Source organism: Mus caroli, unplaced genomic scaffold, assembly GCF_978045245.1.
Source record: "Mus caroli unplaced genomic scaffold, Mus_caroli_1 scaffold_10, whole genome shotgun sequence".
Lineage (NCBI taxonomy): Eukaryota > Metazoa > Chordata > Mammalia > Rodentia > Muridae > Mus > Mus caroli.
The window spans coordinates 5,697,342-5,713,808 of NW_028227265.1; the positions used below are offsets into that span (position 1 = coordinate 5,697,342).

General features: G+C 64.4%; 10 non-coding genes across 10 annotated transcripts; all 10 read left to right on the forward strand.

The window, feature by feature from the left end:
- Window positions 1-1,192: 1,192 nt before the first annotated feature.
- Window positions 1,193-1,311, forward strand: LOC147002209 (5S ribosomal RNA). The gene has a single exon (XR_015048866.1). It is a non-coding gene; the product is annotated as a 5S ribosomal RNA (ribosomal RNA).
- A 1,573-nt stretch (window positions 1,312-2,884) lies between these two features.
- On the forward strand, window positions 2,885-3,003 carry LOC147002210 (5S ribosomal RNA). Its single transcript, XR_015048867.1, has one exon. It is a non-coding gene; the product is annotated as a 5S ribosomal RNA (ribosomal RNA).
- Window positions 3,004-4,572: 1,569 nt separating this feature from the next.
- LOC147002211 (5S ribosomal RNA) lies at window positions 4,573-4,691 on the forward strand. Its single transcript, XR_015048868.1, has one exon. It is a non-coding gene; the product is annotated as a 5S ribosomal RNA (ribosomal RNA).
- Window positions 4,692-6,239: 1,548 nt separating this feature from the next.
- On the forward strand, window positions 6,240-6,358 carry LOC147002212 (5S ribosomal RNA). The gene has a single exon (XR_015048895.1). It is a non-coding gene; the product is annotated as a 5S ribosomal RNA (ribosomal RNA).
- Window positions 6,359-7,929: 1,571 nt separating this feature from the next.
- Window positions 7,930-8,048, forward strand: LOC147002213 (5S ribosomal RNA). The gene has a single exon (XR_015048870.1). It is a non-coding gene; the product is annotated as a 5S ribosomal RNA (ribosomal RNA).
- A 1,546-nt stretch (window positions 8,049-9,594) lies between these two features.
- Window positions 9,595-9,713, forward strand: LOC147002214 (5S ribosomal RNA). Its single transcript, XR_015048871.1, has one exon. It is a non-coding gene; the product is annotated as a 5S ribosomal RNA (ribosomal RNA).
- Window positions 9,714-11,269: 1,556 nt separating this feature from the next.
- On the forward strand, window positions 11,270-11,388 carry LOC147002215 (5S ribosomal RNA). The gene has a single exon (XR_015048896.1). It is a non-coding gene; the product is annotated as a 5S ribosomal RNA (ribosomal RNA).
- Window positions 11,389-12,953: 1,565 nt separating this feature from the next.
- Window positions 12,954-13,072, forward strand: LOC147002216 (5S ribosomal RNA). Its single transcript, XR_015048873.1, has one exon. It is a non-coding gene; the product is annotated as a 5S ribosomal RNA (ribosomal RNA).
- Window positions 13,073-14,624: 1,552 nt separating this feature from the next.
- Window positions 14,625-14,743, forward strand: LOC147002217 (5S ribosomal RNA). Its single transcript, XR_015048897.1, has one exon. It is a non-coding gene; the product is annotated as a 5S ribosomal RNA (ribosomal RNA).
- Window positions 14,744-16,297: 1,554 nt separating this feature from the next.
- LOC147002218 (5S ribosomal RNA) lies at window positions 16,298-16,416 on the forward strand. The gene has a single exon (XR_015048898.1). It is a non-coding gene; the product is annotated as a 5S ribosomal RNA (ribosomal RNA).
- The last annotated feature ends 51 nt before the right edge of the window (window positions 16,417-16,467 follow it).

Consider the following 16,467-nt stretch of genomic DNA (forward strand, 5'->3'; position numbering starts at 1 on the left):
TGTGTGCGAGAGAGTTGTATGTGTTTTGCCCCTCCTGACTTCTGATAATTCACCTGGGTCCCAGTGTGTGGGTCTGTGTGTGTGTCTGTGTGTAAGCTGAGGACCGACCCTCCGTGCTTGCTTGCTCAATCAGCCAGTACACACGTGTGTGTGTGTGTGTGTGTGTGTGTGTGTGTTTGCCTGAGGGTAGGGGCAGGTGGGCCAGACTGCGAGTGTGTGAGTGGTGTGAGTGTGTGTTTCCCGTGCGTGGGCGTGTCTGCGTGTGTCTGTGTGCTGCCTGCTCCGTCTAGCCAGCCGGTCCTCCTTTTTTGTCCGGGTGCACAAGCCGCAGTGCCCTGACACGTGTCTGCTTCCATGGGCCCATGGGTGGGTAGGGGGCACGTTTGTGTGCCTGTCCGGGTGTGGTGTGTGCTTGCGCTCTGGAGGCAGTGCACGGGCAGTGCAGTGCGTGCCTCTTGGGCTAGCCTGTGCCGCTGGGTGTGGCTGTGCGTGTCCCAGTGTCCCAGGTGGGCTGGGATGCCATCCATCCATCCATCCATCCATCCATCCATCCATCCATCCATCCACAGTGGGTTTACTTCCCTTGCGTGCCCGGGCTGAGGGGCCCAGTCCTGGGCACAGACAGGGACGGTGGGTGGGTAGGTGGGTGGACCAGTCGGCGAGGTGGGGCGGAACGTCCGAGGTCCAGGGTGGGTCAGGATTTGAGAAGCTGGGAGGGACCTCGGGTGGGTGGAAGGGGAAGTCCCGGGTGGGTGAGGGCGCTGTTGCACGAAGCCCGTGGAACCGTCCAGGAGGGGAGGGAGGGGAGAAGAAGCGAGGAGGGGAGATGTGTGTGCGGCCAAGGCTGGCACTCACTGGCTGGGCCAGTGGTGCCTCGAGGGCAGGCAGAGGGGGGCTGGTGGGGGCTCTGGGGGAGGTTGTGGGCAGCGTGAGGCAGGCAGCGGGAAGCGAGGAGGCACCGTGGGCTGGGGCGTGTCGTGTGGGTGGGGCTCGGGCCGGGCGTGTCGTGTCATGTCGTGTCGTGTCGGTGTGTGGTGTGTGTCTGTGGGCTGTGCGCTGGGCTCTGGTCTCAGGGCTCGTGTGAGCTCGTCGTCGTCGTGGGGCGTCGGGCATCGGGCGTCGGGCGGGCGAGTGAGCGAAGGAGCGAGCGCGCGCAGCAGGCTCTTGGGGCTTGTCGGCGCCACCCGCCCTCGTCTATGGCCATACCACCCTGAACGCGCCCGATCTCGTCTGATCTCGGAAGCTAAGCAGGGTCGGGCCTGGTTAGTACTTGGATGGGAGACCGCCTGGGAATACCGGGTGCTGTAGGCTTTTTGGACTCCCCTCTGTCTCTCTCTCCCTTTTGGCCACGGACACGGCCGCCCGGCGACCCAGGCTCAGGCCAGGCCCATCCACACCCCACACCCCACACCCCCGAAGGAGCCCACCCTCGTCCTCTCACAGGAGGCTCCCGGAGCCCTAAGGCAGGGCACACCGTGCTGGCCACCCCAGCACCACCCTGCTGAGCTAGCTAGCTAGCTAGCAAGGGCACACGGGACACGGGACACCGGATGGGAGAGCCTCTCTCCATTTGCACCGAGCCCAGGCTGGCCTGAACACTCCACCCTCATCCAACACTGCACTTGCCTCCCACCTTGTGTGAGTGGTAGTGTGTTTGTGTGTGTGTCTGTGTGCGAGAGAGTTGTATGTGTTTTGCCCCTCCTGACTTCTGATAATTCACCTGGGTCCCAGTGTGTGGGTCTGTGTGTGTGTCTGTGTGTAAGCTGAGGACCGACCCTCCGTGCTTGCTTGCTCAATCAGCCAGTACACACGTGTGTGTGTGTGTGTGTGTGTGTGTGTGTGTGTGTGTGTGTGTGTTTGCCTGAGGGTAGGGGCAGGTGGGCCAGACTGCGAGTGTGTGAGTGGTGTGAGTGTGTGTTTCCCGTGCGTGGGCGTGTCTGCGTGTGTCTGTGTGCTGCCTGCTCCGTCTAGCCAGCCGGTCCTCCTTTTTTGTCCGGGTGCACAAGCCGCAGTGCCCTGACACGTGTCTGCTTCCGTGGGCCCATGGGTGGGTAGGGGGCACGTTTGTGTGCCTGTCCGGGTGTGGTGTGTGCTTGCGCTCTGGAGGCAGTGCACGGGCAGTGCAGTGCGTGCCTCTTGGGCTAGCCTGTGCCGCTGGGTGTGGCTGTGCGTGTCCCAGTGTCCCAGGTGGGCTGGGATGCCATCCATCCATCCATCCATCCATCCATCCATCCATCCATCCATCCATCCATCCACAGTGGGTTTACTTCCCTTGCGTGCCCGGGCTGAGGGGCCCAGTCCTGGGCACAGGGACGGTGGGTGGGTAGGTGGGTGGACCAGTCGGCGAGGTGGGGCGGAACGTCCGAGGTCCAGGGTGGGTCAGGATTTGAGAAGCTGGGAGGGACCTCGGGTGGGTGGAAGGGGAAGTCCCGGGTGGGTGAGGGCGCTGCTGCACGAAGCCCGTGGGACCGTCCAGGAGGGGAGGGAGGGGAGAAGAAGCGAGGAGGGGAGATGTGTGTGCGGCCAAGGCTGGCACTCACTGGCTGGGCCCGTGGTGCCTCGAGGGCAGGCAGAGGGGGGCTGGTGGGGGCTCTGGGGGAGGTTGTGGGCAGCGTGAGGCAGGCAGCGGGAAGCGAGGAGGCACCGTGGGCTGGGGCGTGTCGTGTGGGTGGGGCTCGGGCCGGGCGTGTCGTGTCATGTCGTGTCGTGTCGGTGTGTGGTGTGTGTCTGTGGGCTGTGCGCTGGGCTCTGGTCTCAGGGCTCGTGTGAGCTCGTCGTCGTCGTGGGGCGTCGGGCGTCGGGCATCGGGCGTCGGGCGGGCGAGTGAGCGAAGGAGCGAGCTTGCGCAGCAGGCTCTTGGGGCTTGTCGGCGCCACCCGCCCTCGTCTATGGCCATACCACCCTGAACGCGCCCGATCTCGTCTGATCTCGGAAGCTAAGCAGGGTCGGGCCTGGTTAGTACTTGGATGGGAGACCGCCTGGGAATACCGGGTGCTGTAGGCTTTTTGGACTCCCCTCTGTCTCTCTCTCCCTTTTGGCCACGGACACGGCCGCCCGGCGACCCAGGCTCAGGCCAGGCCCATCCACACCCCACACCCCACACCCCCGAAGGAGCCCACCCTCGTCCTCTCACAGGAGGCTCCCGGAGCCCTAAGGCAGGGCACACCGTGCTGGCCACCCCAGCACCACCCTGCTGAGCTAGCTAGCTAGCTAGCAAGGGCACACGGGACACGGGACACCGGATGGGAGAGCCTCTCTCCATTTGCACCGAGCCCAGGCTGGCCTGAACACTCCACCCTCATCCAACACTGCACTTGCCTCCCACCTTGTGTGAGTGGTAGTGTGTTTGTGTGTGTGTCTGTGTGCGAGAGAGTTGTATGTGTTTTGCCCCTCCTGACTTCTGATAATTCACCTGGGTCCCAGTGTGTGGGTCTGTGTGTGTGTCTGTGTGTAAGCTGAGGACCGACCCTCCGTGCTTGCTTGCTCAATCAGCCAGTACACACGTGTGTGTGTGTGTGTGTGTGTGTGTGTGTGTGTGTGTGTGTGTTTGCCTGAGGGTAGGGGCAGGTGGGCCAGACTGCGAGTGTGTGAGTGGTGTGAGTGTGTGTTTCCCGTGCGTGGGCGTGTCTGCGTGTGTCTGTGTGCTGCCTGCTCCGTCTAGCCAGCCGGTCCTCCTTTTTTGTCCGGGTGCACAAGCCGCAGTGCCCTGACACGTGTCTGCTTCCGTGGGCCCATGGGTGGGTAGGGGGCACGTTTGTGTGCCTGTCCGGGTGTGGTGTGTGCTTGCGCTCTGGAGGCAGTGCACGGGCAGTGCAGTGCGTGCCTCTTGGGCTAGCCTGTGCCGCTGGGTGTGGCTGTGCGTGTCCCAGTGTCCCAGGTGGGCTGGGATGCCATCCATCCATCCATCCATCCATCCATCCATCCATCCATCCATCCATCCATCCACAGTGGGTTTACTTCCCTTGCGTGCCCGGGCTGAGGGGCCCAGTCCTGGGCACAGGGACGGTGGGTGGGTAGGTGGGTGGACCAGTCGGCGAGGTGGGGCGGAACGTCCGAGGTCCAGGGTGGGTCAGGATTTGAGAAGCTGGGAGGGACCTCGGGTGGGTGGAAGGGGAAGTCCCGGGTGGGTGAGGGCGCTGCTGCACGAAGCCCGTGGGACCGTCCAGGAGGGGAGGGAGGGGAGAAGAAGCGAGGAGGGGAGATGTGTGTGCGGCCAAGGCTGGCACTCACTGGCTGGGCCCGTGGTGCCTCGAGGGCAGGCAGAGGGGGGCTGGTGGGGGCTCTGGGGGAGGTTGTGGGCAGCGTGAGGCAGGCAGCGGGAAGCGAGGAGGCACCGTGGGCTGGGGCGTGTCGTGTGGGTGGGGCTCGGGCCGGGCGTGTCGTGTCATGTCGTGTCGTGTCGGTGTGTGGTGTGTGTCTGTGGGCTGTGCGCTGGGCTCTGGTCTCAGGGCTCGTGTGAGCTCGTCGTCGTCGTGGGGCGTCGGGCGTCGGGCATCGGGCGTCGGGCGGGCGAGTGAGCGAAGGAGCGAGCGCGAAGCAGGCTCTTGGGGCTTGTCGGCGCCACCCGCCCTCGTCTATGGCCATACCACCCTGAACGCGCCCGATCTCGTCTGATCTCGGAAGCTAAGCAGGGTCGGGCCTGGTTAGTACTTGGATGGGAGACCGCCTGGGAATACCGGGTGCTGTAGGCTTTTTGGACTCCCCTCTGTCTCTCTCTCCCTTTTGGCCACGGACACGGCCGCCCGGCGACCCAGGCTCAGGCCAGGCCCATCCACACCCCACACCCCACACCCCCGAAGGAGCCCACCCTCGTCCTCTCACAGGAGGCTCCCGGAGCCCTAAGGCAGGGCACACCGTGCTGGCCACCCCAGCACCACCCTGCTGAGCTAGCTAGCTAGCTAGCAAGGGCACACGGGACACGGGACACCGGATGGGAGAGCCTCTCTCCATTTGCACCGAGCCCAGGCTGGCCTGAACACTCCACCCTCATCCAACACTGCACTTGCCTCCCACCTTGTGTGAGTGGTAGTGTGTTTGTGTGTGTGTCTGTGTGCGAGAGAGTTGTATGTGTTTTGCCCCTCCTGACTTCTGATAATTCACCTGGGTCCCAGTGTGTGGGTCTGTGTGTGTGTCTGTGTGTAAGCTGAGGACCGACCCTCCGTGCTTGCTTGCTCAATCAGCCAGTACACACGTGTGTGTGTGTGTGTGTGTGTGTGTGTGTGTTTGCCTGAGGGTAGGGGCAGGTGGGCCAGACTGCGAGTGTGTGAGTGGTGTGAGTGTGTGTTTCCCGTGCGTGGGCGTGTCTGCGTGTGTCTGTGTGCTGCCTGCTCCGTCTAGCCAGCCGGTCCTCCTTTTTTGTCCGGGTGCACAAGCCGCAGTGCCCTGACACGTGTCTGCTTCCATGGGCCCATGGGTGGGTAGGGGGCACGTTTGTGTGCCTGTCCGGGTGTGGTGTGTGCTTGCGCTCTGGAGGCAGTGCACGGGCAGTGCAGTGCGTGCCTCTTGGGCTAGCCTGTGCCGCTGGGTGTGGCTGTGCGTGTCCCAGTGTCCCAGGTGGGCTGGGATGCCATCCATCCATCCATCCATCCATCCATCCATCCATCCATCCATCCACAGTGGGTTTACTTCCCTTGCGTGCCCGGGCTGAGGGGCCCAGTCCTGGGCACAGACAGGGACGGTGGGTGGGTAGGTGGGTGGACCAGTCGGCGAGGTGGGGCGGAACGTCCGAGGTCCAGGGTGGGTCAGGATTTGAGAAGCTGGGAGGGACCTCGGGTGGGTGGAAGGGGAAGTCCCGGGTGGGTGAGGGCGCTGTTGCACGAAGCCCGTGGAACCGTCCAGGAGGGGAGGGAGGGGAGAAGAAGCGAGGAGGGGAGATGTGTGTGCGGCCAAGGCTGGCACTCACTGGCTGGGCCAGTGGTGCCTCGAGGGCAGGCAGAGGGGGGCTGGTGGGGGCTCTGGGGGAGGTTGTGGGCAGCGTGAGGCAGGCAGCGGGAAGCGAGGAGGCACCGTGGGCTGGGGCGTGTCGTGTGGGTGGGGCTCGGGCCGGGCGTGTCGTGTCATGTCGTGTCGTGTCGGTGTGTGGTGTGTGTCTGTGGGCTGTGCGCTGGGCTCTGGTCTCAGGGCTCGTGTGAGCTCGTCGTCGTCGTGGGGCGTCGGGCATCGGGCGTCGGGCGGGCGAGTGAGCGAAGGAGCGAGCGCGCGCAGCAGGCTCTTGGGGCTTGTCGGCGCCACCCGCCCTCGTCTACGGCCATACCACCCTGAACGCGCCCGATCTCGTCTGATCTCGGAAGCTAAGCAGGGTCGGGCCTGGTTAGTACTTGGATGGGAGACCGCCTGGGAATACCGGGTGCTGTAGGCTTTTTGGACTCCCCTCTGTCTCTCTCTCCCTTTTGGCCACGGACACGGCCGCCCGGCGACCCAGGCTCAGGCCAGGCCCATCCACACCCCACACCCCACACCCCCGAAGGAGCCCACCCTCGTCCTCTCACAGGAGGCTCCCGGAGCCCTAAGGCAGGGCACACCGTGCTGGCCACCCCAGCACCACCCTGCTGAGCTAGCTAGCTAGCTAGCAAGGGCACACGGGACACGGGACACCGGATGGGAGAGCCTCTCTCCATTTGCACCGAGCCCAGGCTGGCCTGAACACTCCACCCTCATCCAACACTGCACTTGCCTCCCACCTTGTGTGAGTGGTAGTGTGTTTGTGTGTGTGTCTGTGTGCGAGAGAGTTGTATGTGTTTTGCCCCTCCTGACTTCTGATAATTCACCTGGGTCCCAGTGTGTGGGTCTGTGTGTGTGTCTGTGTGTAAGCTGAGGACCGACCCTCCGTGCTTGCTTGCTCAATCAGCCAGTACACACGTGTGTGTGTGTGTGTGTGTGTGTGTGTGTGTGTGTGTGTGTGTGTTTGCCTGAGGGTAGGGGCAGGTGGGCCAGACTGCGAGTGTGTGAGTGGTGTGAGTGTGTGTTTCCCGTGCGTGGGCGTGTCTGCGTGTGTCTGTGTGCTGCCTGCTCCGTCTAGCCAGCCGGTCCTCCTTTTTTGTCCGGGTGCACAAGCCGCAGTGCCCTGACACGTGTCTGCTTCCGTGGGCCCATGGGTGGGTAGGGGGCACGTTTGTGTGCCTGTCCGGGTGTGGTGTGTGCTTGCGCTCTGGAGGCAGTGCACGGGCAGTGCAGTGCGTGCCTCTTGGGCTAGCCTGTGCCGCTGGGTGTGGCTGTGCGTGTCCCAGTGTCCCAGGTGGGCTGGGATGCCATCCATCCATCCATCCATCCATCCATCCATCCATCCATCCATCCATCCATCCACAGTGGGTTTACTTCCCTTGCGTGCCCGGGCTGAGGGGCCCAGTCCTGGGCACAGGGACGGTGGGTGGGTAGGTGGGTGGACCAGTCGGCGAGGTGGGGCGGAACGTCCGAGGTCCAGGGTGGGTCAGGATTTGAGAAGCTGGGAGGGACCTCGGGTGGGTGGAAGGGGAAGTCCCGGGTGGGTGAGGGCGCTGCTGCACGAAGCCCGTGGGACCGTCCAGGAGGGGAGGGAGGGGAGAAGAAGCGAGGAGGGGAGATGTGTGTGCGGCCAAGGCTGGCACTCACTGGCTGGGCCCGTGGTGCCTCGAGGGCAGGCAGAGGGGGGCTGGTGGGGGCTCTGGGGGAGGTTGTGGGCAGCGTGAGGCAGGCAGCGGGAAGCGAGGAGGCACCGTGGGCTGGGGCGTGTCGTGTGGGTGGGGCTCGGGCCGGGCGTGTCGTGTCATGTCGTGTCGTGTCGGTGTGTGGTGTGTGTCTGTGGGCTGTGCGCTGGGCTCTGGTCTCAGGGCTCGTGTGAGCTCGTCGTCGTCGTGGGGCGTCGGGCGTCGGGCATCGGGCGTCGGGCGGGCGAGTGAGCGAAGGAGCGAGCGCGAAGCAGGCTCTTGGGGCTTGTCGGCGCCACCCGCCCTCGTCTATGGCCATACCACCCTGAACGCGCCCGATCTCGTCTGATCTCGGAAGCTAAGCAGGGTCGGGCCTGGTTAGTACTTGGATGGGAGACCGCCTGGGAATACCGGGTGCTGTAGGCTTTTTGGACTCCCCTCTGTCTCTCTCTCCCTTTTGGCCACGGACACGGCCGCCCGGCGACCCAGGCTCAGGCCAGGCCCATCCACACCCCACACCCCACACCCCCGAAGGAGCCCACCCTCGTCCTCTCACAGGAGGCTCCCGGAGCCCTAAGGCAGGGCACACCGTGCTGGCCACCCCAGCACCACCCTGCTGAGCTAGCTAGCTAGCTAGCAAGGGCACACGGGACACGGGACACCGGATGGGAGAGCCTCTCTCCATTTGCACCGAGCCCAGGCTGGCCTGAACACTCCACCCTCATCCAACACTGCACTTGCCTCCCACCTTGTGTGAGTGGTAGTGTGTTTGTGTGTGTGTCTGTGTGCGAGAGAGTTGTATGTGTTTTGCCCCTCCTGACTTCTGATAATTCACCTGGGTCCCAGTGTGTGGGTCTGTGTGTGTGTCTGTGTGTAAGCTGAGGACCGACCCTCCGTGCTTGCTTGCTCAATCAGCCAGTACACACGTGTGTGTGTGTGTGTGTGTGTGTGTGTGTGTTTGCCTGAGGGTAGGGGCAGGTGGGCCAGACTGCGAGTGTGTGAGTGGTGTGAGTGTGTGTTTCCCGTGCGTGGGCGTGTCTGCGTGTGTCTGTGTGCTGCCTGCTCCGTCTAGCCAGCCGGTCCTCCTTTTTTGTCCGGGTGCACAAGCCGCAGTGCCCTGACACGTGTCTGCTTCCATGGGCCCATGGGTGGGTAGGGGGCACGTTTGTGTGCCTGTCCGGGTGTGGTGTGTGCTTGCGCTCTGGAGGCAGTGCACGGGCAGTGCAGTGCGTGCCTCTTGGGCTAGCCTGTGCCGCTGGGTGTGGCTGTGCGTGTCCCAGTGTCCCAGGTGGGCTGGGATGCCATCCATCCATCCATCCATCCATCCATCCATCCATCCATCCATCCACAGTGGGTTTACTTCCCTTGCGTGCCCGGGCTGAGGGGCCCAGTCCTGGGCACAGACAGGGACGGTGGGTGGGTAGGTGGGTGGACCAGTCGGCGAGGTGGGGCGGAACGTCCGAGGTCCAGGGTGGGTCAGGATTTGAGAAGCTGGGAGGGACCTCGGGTGGGTGGAAGGGGAAGTCCCGGGTGGGTGAGGGCGCTGTTGCACGAAGCCCGTGGAACCGTCCAGGAGGGGAGGGAGGGGAGAAGAAGCGAGGAGGGGAGATGTGTGTGCGGCCAAGGCTGGCACTCACTGGCTGGGCCAGTGGTGCCTCGAGGGCAGGCAGAGGGGGGCTGGTGGGGGCTCTGGGGGAGGTTGTGGGCAGCGTGAGGCAGGCAGCGGGAAGCGAGGAGGCACCGTGGGCTGGGGCGTGTCGTGTGGGTGGGGCTCGGGCCGGGCGTGTCGTGTCATGTCGTGTCGTGTCGGTGTGTGGTGTGTGTCTGTGGGCTGTGCGCTGGGCTCTGGTCTCAGGGCTCGTGTGAGCTCGTCGTCGTCGTGGGGCGTCGGGCATCGGGCGTCGGGCGGGCGAGTGAGCGAAGGAGCGAGCGCGAAGCAGGCTCTTGGGGCTTGTCGGCGCCACCCGCCCTCGTCTATGGCCATACCACCCTGAACGCGCCCGATCTCGTCTGATCTCGGAAGCTAAGCAGGGTCGGGCCTGGTTAGTACTTGGATGGGAGACCGCCTGGGAATACCGGGTGCTGTAGGCTTTTTGGACTCCCCTCTGTCTCTCTCTCCCTTTTGGCCACGGACACGGCCGCCCGGCGACCCAGGCTCAGGCCAGGCCCATCCACACCCCACACCCCACACCCCCGAAGGAGCCCACCCTCGTCCTCTCACAGGAGGCTCCCGGAGCCCTAAGGCAGGGCACACCGTGCTGGCCACCCCAGCACCACCCTGCTGAGCTAGCTAGCTAGCTAGCAAGGGCACACGGGACACGGGACACCGGATGGGAGAGCCTCTCTCCATTTGCACCGAGCCCAGGCTGGCCTGAACACTCCACCCTCATCCAACACCGCACTTGCCTCCCACCTTGTGTGAGTGGTAGTGTGTTTGTGTGTGTGTCTGTGTGCGAGAGAGTTGTATGTGTTTTGCCCCTCCTGACTTCTGATAATTCACCTGGGTCCCAGTGTGTGGGTCTGTGTGTGTGTCTGTGTGTAAGCTGAGGACCGACCCTCCGTGCTTGCTTGCTCAATCAGCCAGTACACACGTGTGTGTGTGTGTGTGTGTGTGTGTATGTGTGTGTTTGCCTGAGGGTAGGGGCAGGTGGGCCAGACTGCGAGTGTGTGAGTGGTGTGAGTGTGTGTTTCCCGTGCGTGGGCGTGTCTGCGTGTGTCTGTGTGCTGCCTGCTCCGTCTAGCCAGCCGGTCCTCCTTTTTTGTCCGGGTGCACAAGCCGCAGTGCCCTGACACGTGTCTGCTTCCGTGGGCCCATGGGTGGGTAGGGGGCACGTTTGTGTGCCTGTCCGGGTGTGGTGTGTGCTTGCGCTCTGGAGGCAGTGCACGGGCAGTGCAGTGCGTGCCTCTTGGGCTAGCCTGTGCCGCTGGGTGTGGCTGTGCGTGTCCCAGTGTCCCAGGTGGGCTGGGATGCCATCCATCCATCCATCCATCCATCCATCCATCCATCCATCCATCCATCCACAGTGGGTTTACTTCCCTTGCGTGCCCGGGCTGAGGGGCCCAGTCCTGGGCACAGACAGGGACGGTGGGTGGGTAGGTGGGTGGACCAGTCGGCGAGGTGGGGCGGAACGTCCGAGGTCCAGGGTGGGTCAGGATTTGAGAAGCTGGGAGGGACCTCGGGTGGGTGGAAGGGGAAGTCCCGGGTGGGTGAGGGCGCTGTTGCACGAAGCCCGTGGAACCGTCCAGGAGGGGAGGGAGGGGAGAAGAAGCGAGGAGGGGAGATGTGTGTGCGGCCAAGGCTGGCACTCACTGGCTGGGCCAGTGGTGCCTCGAGGGCAGGCAGAGGGGGGCTGGTGGGGGCTCTGGGGGAGGTTGTGGGCAGCGTGAGGCAGGCAGCGGGAAGCGAGGAGGCACCGTGGGCTGGGGCGTGTCGTGTGGGTGGGGCTCGGGCCGGGCGTGTCGTGTCATGTCGTGTCGTGTCGGTGTGTGGTGTGTGTCTGTGGGCTGTGCGCTGGGCTCTGGTCTCAGGGCTCGTGTGAGCTCGTCGTCGTCGTGGGGCGTCGGGCATCGGGCGTCGGGCGGGCGAGTGAGCGAAGGAGCGAGCGCGCGCAGCAGGCTCTTGGGGCTTGTCGGCGCCACCCGCCCTCGTCTACGGCCATACCACCCTGAACGCGCCCGATCTCGTCTGATCTCGGAAGCTAAGCAGGGTCGGGCCTGGTTAGTACTTGGATGGGAGACCGCCTGGGAATACCGGGTGCTGTAGGCTTTTTGGACTCCCCTCTGTCTCTCTCTCCCTTTTGGCCACGGACACGGCCGCCCGGCGACCCAGGCTCAGGCCAGGCCCATCCACACCCCACACCCCACACCCCCGAAGGAGCCCACCCTCGTCCTCTCACAGGAGGCTCCCGGAGCCCTAAGGCAGGGCACACCGTGCTGGCCACCCCAGCACCACCCTGCTGAGCTAGCTAGCTAGCTAGCAAGGGCACACGGGACACGGGACACCGGATGGGAGAGCCTCTCTCCATTTGCACCGAGCCCAGGCTGGCCTGAACACTCCACCCTCATCCAACACCGCACTTGCCTCCCACCTTGTGTGAGTGGTAGTGTGTTTGTGTGTGTGTCTGTGTGCGAGAGAGTTGTATGTGTTTTGCCCCTCCTGACTTCTGATAATTCACCTGGGTCCCAGTGTGTGGGTCTGTGTGTGTGTCTGTGTGTAAGCTGAGGACCGACCCTCCGTGCTTGCTTGCTCAATCAGCCAGTACACACGTGTGTGTGTGTGTGTGTGTGTGTGTGTGTGTGTGTGTTTGCCTGAGGGTAGGGGCAGGTGGGCCAGACTGCGAGTGTGTGAGTGGTGTGAGTGTGTGTTTCCCGTGCGTGGGCGTGTCTGCGTGTGTCTGTGTGCTGCCTGCTCCGTCTAGCCAGCCGGTCCTCCTTTTTTGTCCGGGTGCACAAGCCGCAGTGCCCTGACACGTGTCTGCTTCCGTGGGCCCATGGGTGGGTAGGGGGCACGTTTGTGTGCCTGTCCGGGTGTGGTGTGTGCTTGCGCTCTGGAGGCAGTGCACGGGCAGTGCAGTGCGTGCCTCTTGGGCTAGCCTGTGCCGCTGGGTGTGGCTGTGCGTGTCCCAGTGTCCCAGGTGGGCTGGGATGCCATCCATCCATCCATCCATCCATCCATCCATCCATCCATCCATCCATCCACAGTGGGTTTACTTCCCTTGCGTGCCCGGGCTGAGGGGCCCAGTCCTGGGCACAGACAGGGACGGTGGGTGGGTAGGTGGGTGGACCAGTCGGCGAGGTGGGGCGGAACGTCCGAGGTCCAGGGTGGGTCAGGATTTGAGAAGCTGGGAGGGACCTCGGGTGGGTGGAAGGGGAAGTCCCGGGTGGGTGAGGGCGCTGCTGCACGAAGCCCGTGGGACCGTCCAGGAGGGGAGGGAGGGGAGAAGAAGCGAGGAGGGGAGATGTGTGTGCGGCCAAGGCTGGCACTCACTGGCTGGGCCCGTGGTGCCTCGAGGGCAGGCAGAGGGGGGCTGGTGGGGGCTCTGGGGGAGGTTGTGGGCAGCGTGAGGCAGGCAGCGGGAAGCGAGGAGGCACCGTGGGCTGGGGCGTGTCGTGTGGGTGGGGCTCGGGCCGGGCGTGTCGTGTCATGTCGTGTCGTGTCGGTGTGTGGTGTGTGTCTGTGGGCTGTGCGCTGGGCTCTGGTCTCAGGGCTCGTGTGAGCTCGTCGTCGTCGTGGGGCGTCGGGCGTCGGGCATCGGGCGTCGGGCGGGCGAGTGAGCGAAGGAGCGAGCTTGCGCAGCAGGCTCTTGGGGCTTGTCGGCGCCACCCGCCCTCGTCTATGGCCATACCACCCTGAACGCGCCCGATCTCGTCTGATCTCGGAAGCTAAGCAGGGTCGGGCCTGGTTAGTACTTGAATGGGAGACCGCCTGGGAATACCGGGTGCTGTAGGCTTTTTGGACTCCCCTCTGTCTCTCTCTCCCTTTTGGCCACGGACACGGCCGCCCGGCGACCCAGGCTCAGGCCAGGCCCATCCACACCCCACACCCCACACCCCCGAAGGAGCCCACCCTCGTCCTCTCACAGGAGGCTCCCGGAGCCCTAAGGCAGGGCACACCGTGCTGGCCACCCCAGCACCACCCTGCTGAGCTAGCTAGCTAGCTAGCAAGGGCACACGGGACACGGGACACCGGATGGGAGAGCCTCTCTCCATTTGCACCGAGCCCAGGCTGGCCTGAACACTCCACCCTCATCCAACACTGCACTTGCCTCCCACCTTGTGTGAGTGGTAGTGTGTTTGTGTGTGTGTCTGTGTGCGAGAGAGTTGTATGTGTTTTGCCCCTCCTGACTTCTGATAATTCACCTGGGTCCCAGTGTGTGGGTCTGTGTGTGTGTCTGTGTGTAAGCTGAGGACCGACCCTCCGTGCTTGCTTGCTCAATCAGCCAGTACACACGTGTGTGTGTGTGTGTGTGTGTGTGTGTGTGTTTGCCTGAGGGTAGGGGCAGGTGGGCCAGACTGCGAGTGTGTGAGTGGTGTGAGTGTGTGTTTCCCGTGCGTGGGCGTGTCTGCGTGTGTCTGTGTGCTGCCTGCTCCGTCTAGCCAGCCGGTCCTCCTTTTTTGTCCGGGTGCACAAGCCGCAGTGCCCTGACACGTGTCTGCTTCCGTGGGCCCATGGGTGGGTAGGGGGCACGTTTGTGTGCCTGTCCGGGTGTGGTGTGTGCTTGCGCTCTGGAGGCAGTGCACGGGCAGTGCAGTGCGTGCCTCTTGGGCTAGCCTGTGCCGCTGGGTGTGGCTGTGCGTGTCCCAGTGTCCCAGGTGGGCTGGGATGCCATCCATCCATCCATCCATCCATCCATCCATCCATCCATCCATCCATCCACAGTGGGTTTACTTCCCTTGCGTGCCCGGGCTGAGGGGCCCAGTCCTGGGCACAGACAGGGACGGTGGGTGGGTAGGTGGGTGGAACAGTCGGCGAGGTGGGGCGGAACGTCCGAGGTCCAGGGTGGGTCAGGATTTGAGAAGCTGGGAGGGACCTCGGGTGGGTGGAAGGGGAAGTCCCGGGTGGGTGAGGGCGCTGTTGCACGAAGCCCGTGGAACCGTCCAGGAGGGGAGGGAGGGGAGAAGAAGCGAGGAGGGGAGATGTGTGTGCGGCCAAGGCTGGCACTCACTGGCTGGGCCAGTGGTGCCTCGAGGGCAGGCAGAGGGGGGCTGGTGGGGGCTCTGGGGGAGGTTGTGGGCAGCGTGAGGCAGGCAGCGGGAAGCGAGGAGGCACCGTGGGCTGGGGCGTGTCGTGTGGGTGGGGCTCGGGCCGGGCGTGTCATGTCGTGTCGTGTCGGTGTGTGGTGTGTGTCTGTGGGCTGTGCGCTGGGCTCTGGTCTCAGGGCTCGTGTGAGCTCGTCGTCGTCGTGGGGCGTCGGGCGTCGGACATCGGGCGTCGGGCGGGCGAGTGAGCGAAGGAGCGAGCGCGAAGCAGGCTCTTGGGGCTTGTCGGCGCCACCCGCCCTCGTCTACGGCCATACCACCCTGAACGCGCCCGATCTCGTCTGATCTCGGAAGCTAAGCAGGGTCGGGCCTGGTTAGTACTTGGATGGGAGACCGCCTGGGAATACCGGGTGCTGTAGGCTTTTTGGACTCCCCTCTGTCTCTCTCTCCCTTTTGGCCACGGACACGGCCGCCCGGCGACCCAGGCTCAGGCCAGGCCCATCCACACCCCACACCCCACACCCCCGAAGGAGCCCACCCTCGTCCTCTCACAGGAGGCTCCCGGAGCCCTAAGGCAGGGCACACCGTGCTGGCCACCCCAGCACCACCCTGCTGAGCTAGCTAGCTAGCTAGCAAGGGCACACGGGACACGGGACACCGGATGGGAGAGCCTCTCTCCATTTGCACCGAGCCCAGGCTGGCCTGAACACTCCACCCTCATCCAACACTGCACTTGCCTCCCACCTTGTGTGAGTGGTAGTGTGTTTGTGTGTGTGTCTGTGTGCGAGAGAGTTGTATGTGTTTTGCCCCTCCTGACTTCTGATAATTCACCTGGGTCCCAGTGTGTGGGTCTGTGTGTGTGTCTGTGTGTAAGCTGAGGACCGACCCTCCGTGCTTGCTTGCTCAATCAGCCAGTACACACGTGTGTGTGTGTGTGTGTGTGTGTGTGTGTGTGTGTGTTTGCCTGAGGGTAGGGGCAGGTGGGCCAGACTGCGAGTGTGTGAGTGGTGTGAGTGTGTGTTTCCCGTGCGTGGGCGTGTCTGCGTGTGTCTGTGTGCTGCCTGCTCCGTCTAGCCAGCCGGTCCTCCTTTTTTGTCCGGGTGCACAAGCCGCAGTGCCCTGACACGTGTCTGCTTCCGTGGGCCCATGGGTGGGTAGGGGGCACGTTTGTGTGCCTGTCCGGGTGTGGTGTGTGCTTGCGCTCTGGAGGCAGTGCACGGGCAGTGCAGTGCGTGCCTCTTGGGCTAGCCTGTGCCGCTGGGTGTGGCTGTGCGTGTCCCAGTGTCCCAGGTGGGCTGGGATGCCATCCATCCATCCATCCATCCATCCATCCATCCATCCATCCATCCACAGTGGGTTTACTTCCCTTGCGTGCCCGGGCTGAGGGGCCCAGTCCTGGGCACAGACAGGGACGGTGGGTGGGTAGGTGGGTGGACCAGTCGGCGAGGTGGGGCGGAACGTCCGAGGTCCAGGGTGGGTCAGGATTTGAGAAGCTGGGAGGGACCTCGGGTGGGTGGAAGGGGAAGTCCCGGGTGGGTGAGGGCGCTGTTGCACGAAGCCCGTGGAACCGTCCAGGAGGGGAGGGAGGGGAGAAGAAGCGAGGAGGGGAGATGTGTGTGCGGCCAAGGCTGGCACTCACTGGCTGGGCCAGTGGTGCCTCGAGGGCAGGCAGAGGGGGGCTGGTGGGGGCTCTGGGGGAGGTTGTGGGCAGCGTGAGGCAGGCAGCGGGAAGCGAGGAGGCACCGTGGGCTGGGGCGTGTCGTGTGGGTGGGGCTCGGGCCGGGCGTGTCGTGTCATGTCGTGTCGTGTCGGTGTGTGGTGTGTGTCTGTGGGCTGTGCGCTGGGCTCTGGTCTCAGGGCTCGTGTGAGCTCGTCGTCGTCGTGGGGCGTCGGGCATCGGGCGTCGGGCGGGCGAGTGAGCGAAGGAGCGAGCGCGCGCAGCAGGCTCTTGGGGCTTGTCGGCGCCACCCGCCCTCGTCTACGGCCATACCACCCTGAACGCGCCCGATCTCGTCTGATCTCGGAAGCTAAGCAGGGTCGGGCCTGGTTAGTACTTGGATGGGAGACCGCCTGGGAATACCGGGTGCTGTAGGCTTTTTGGACTCCCCTCTGTCTCTCTCTCCCTTTTGGCCACGGACACGGCCGC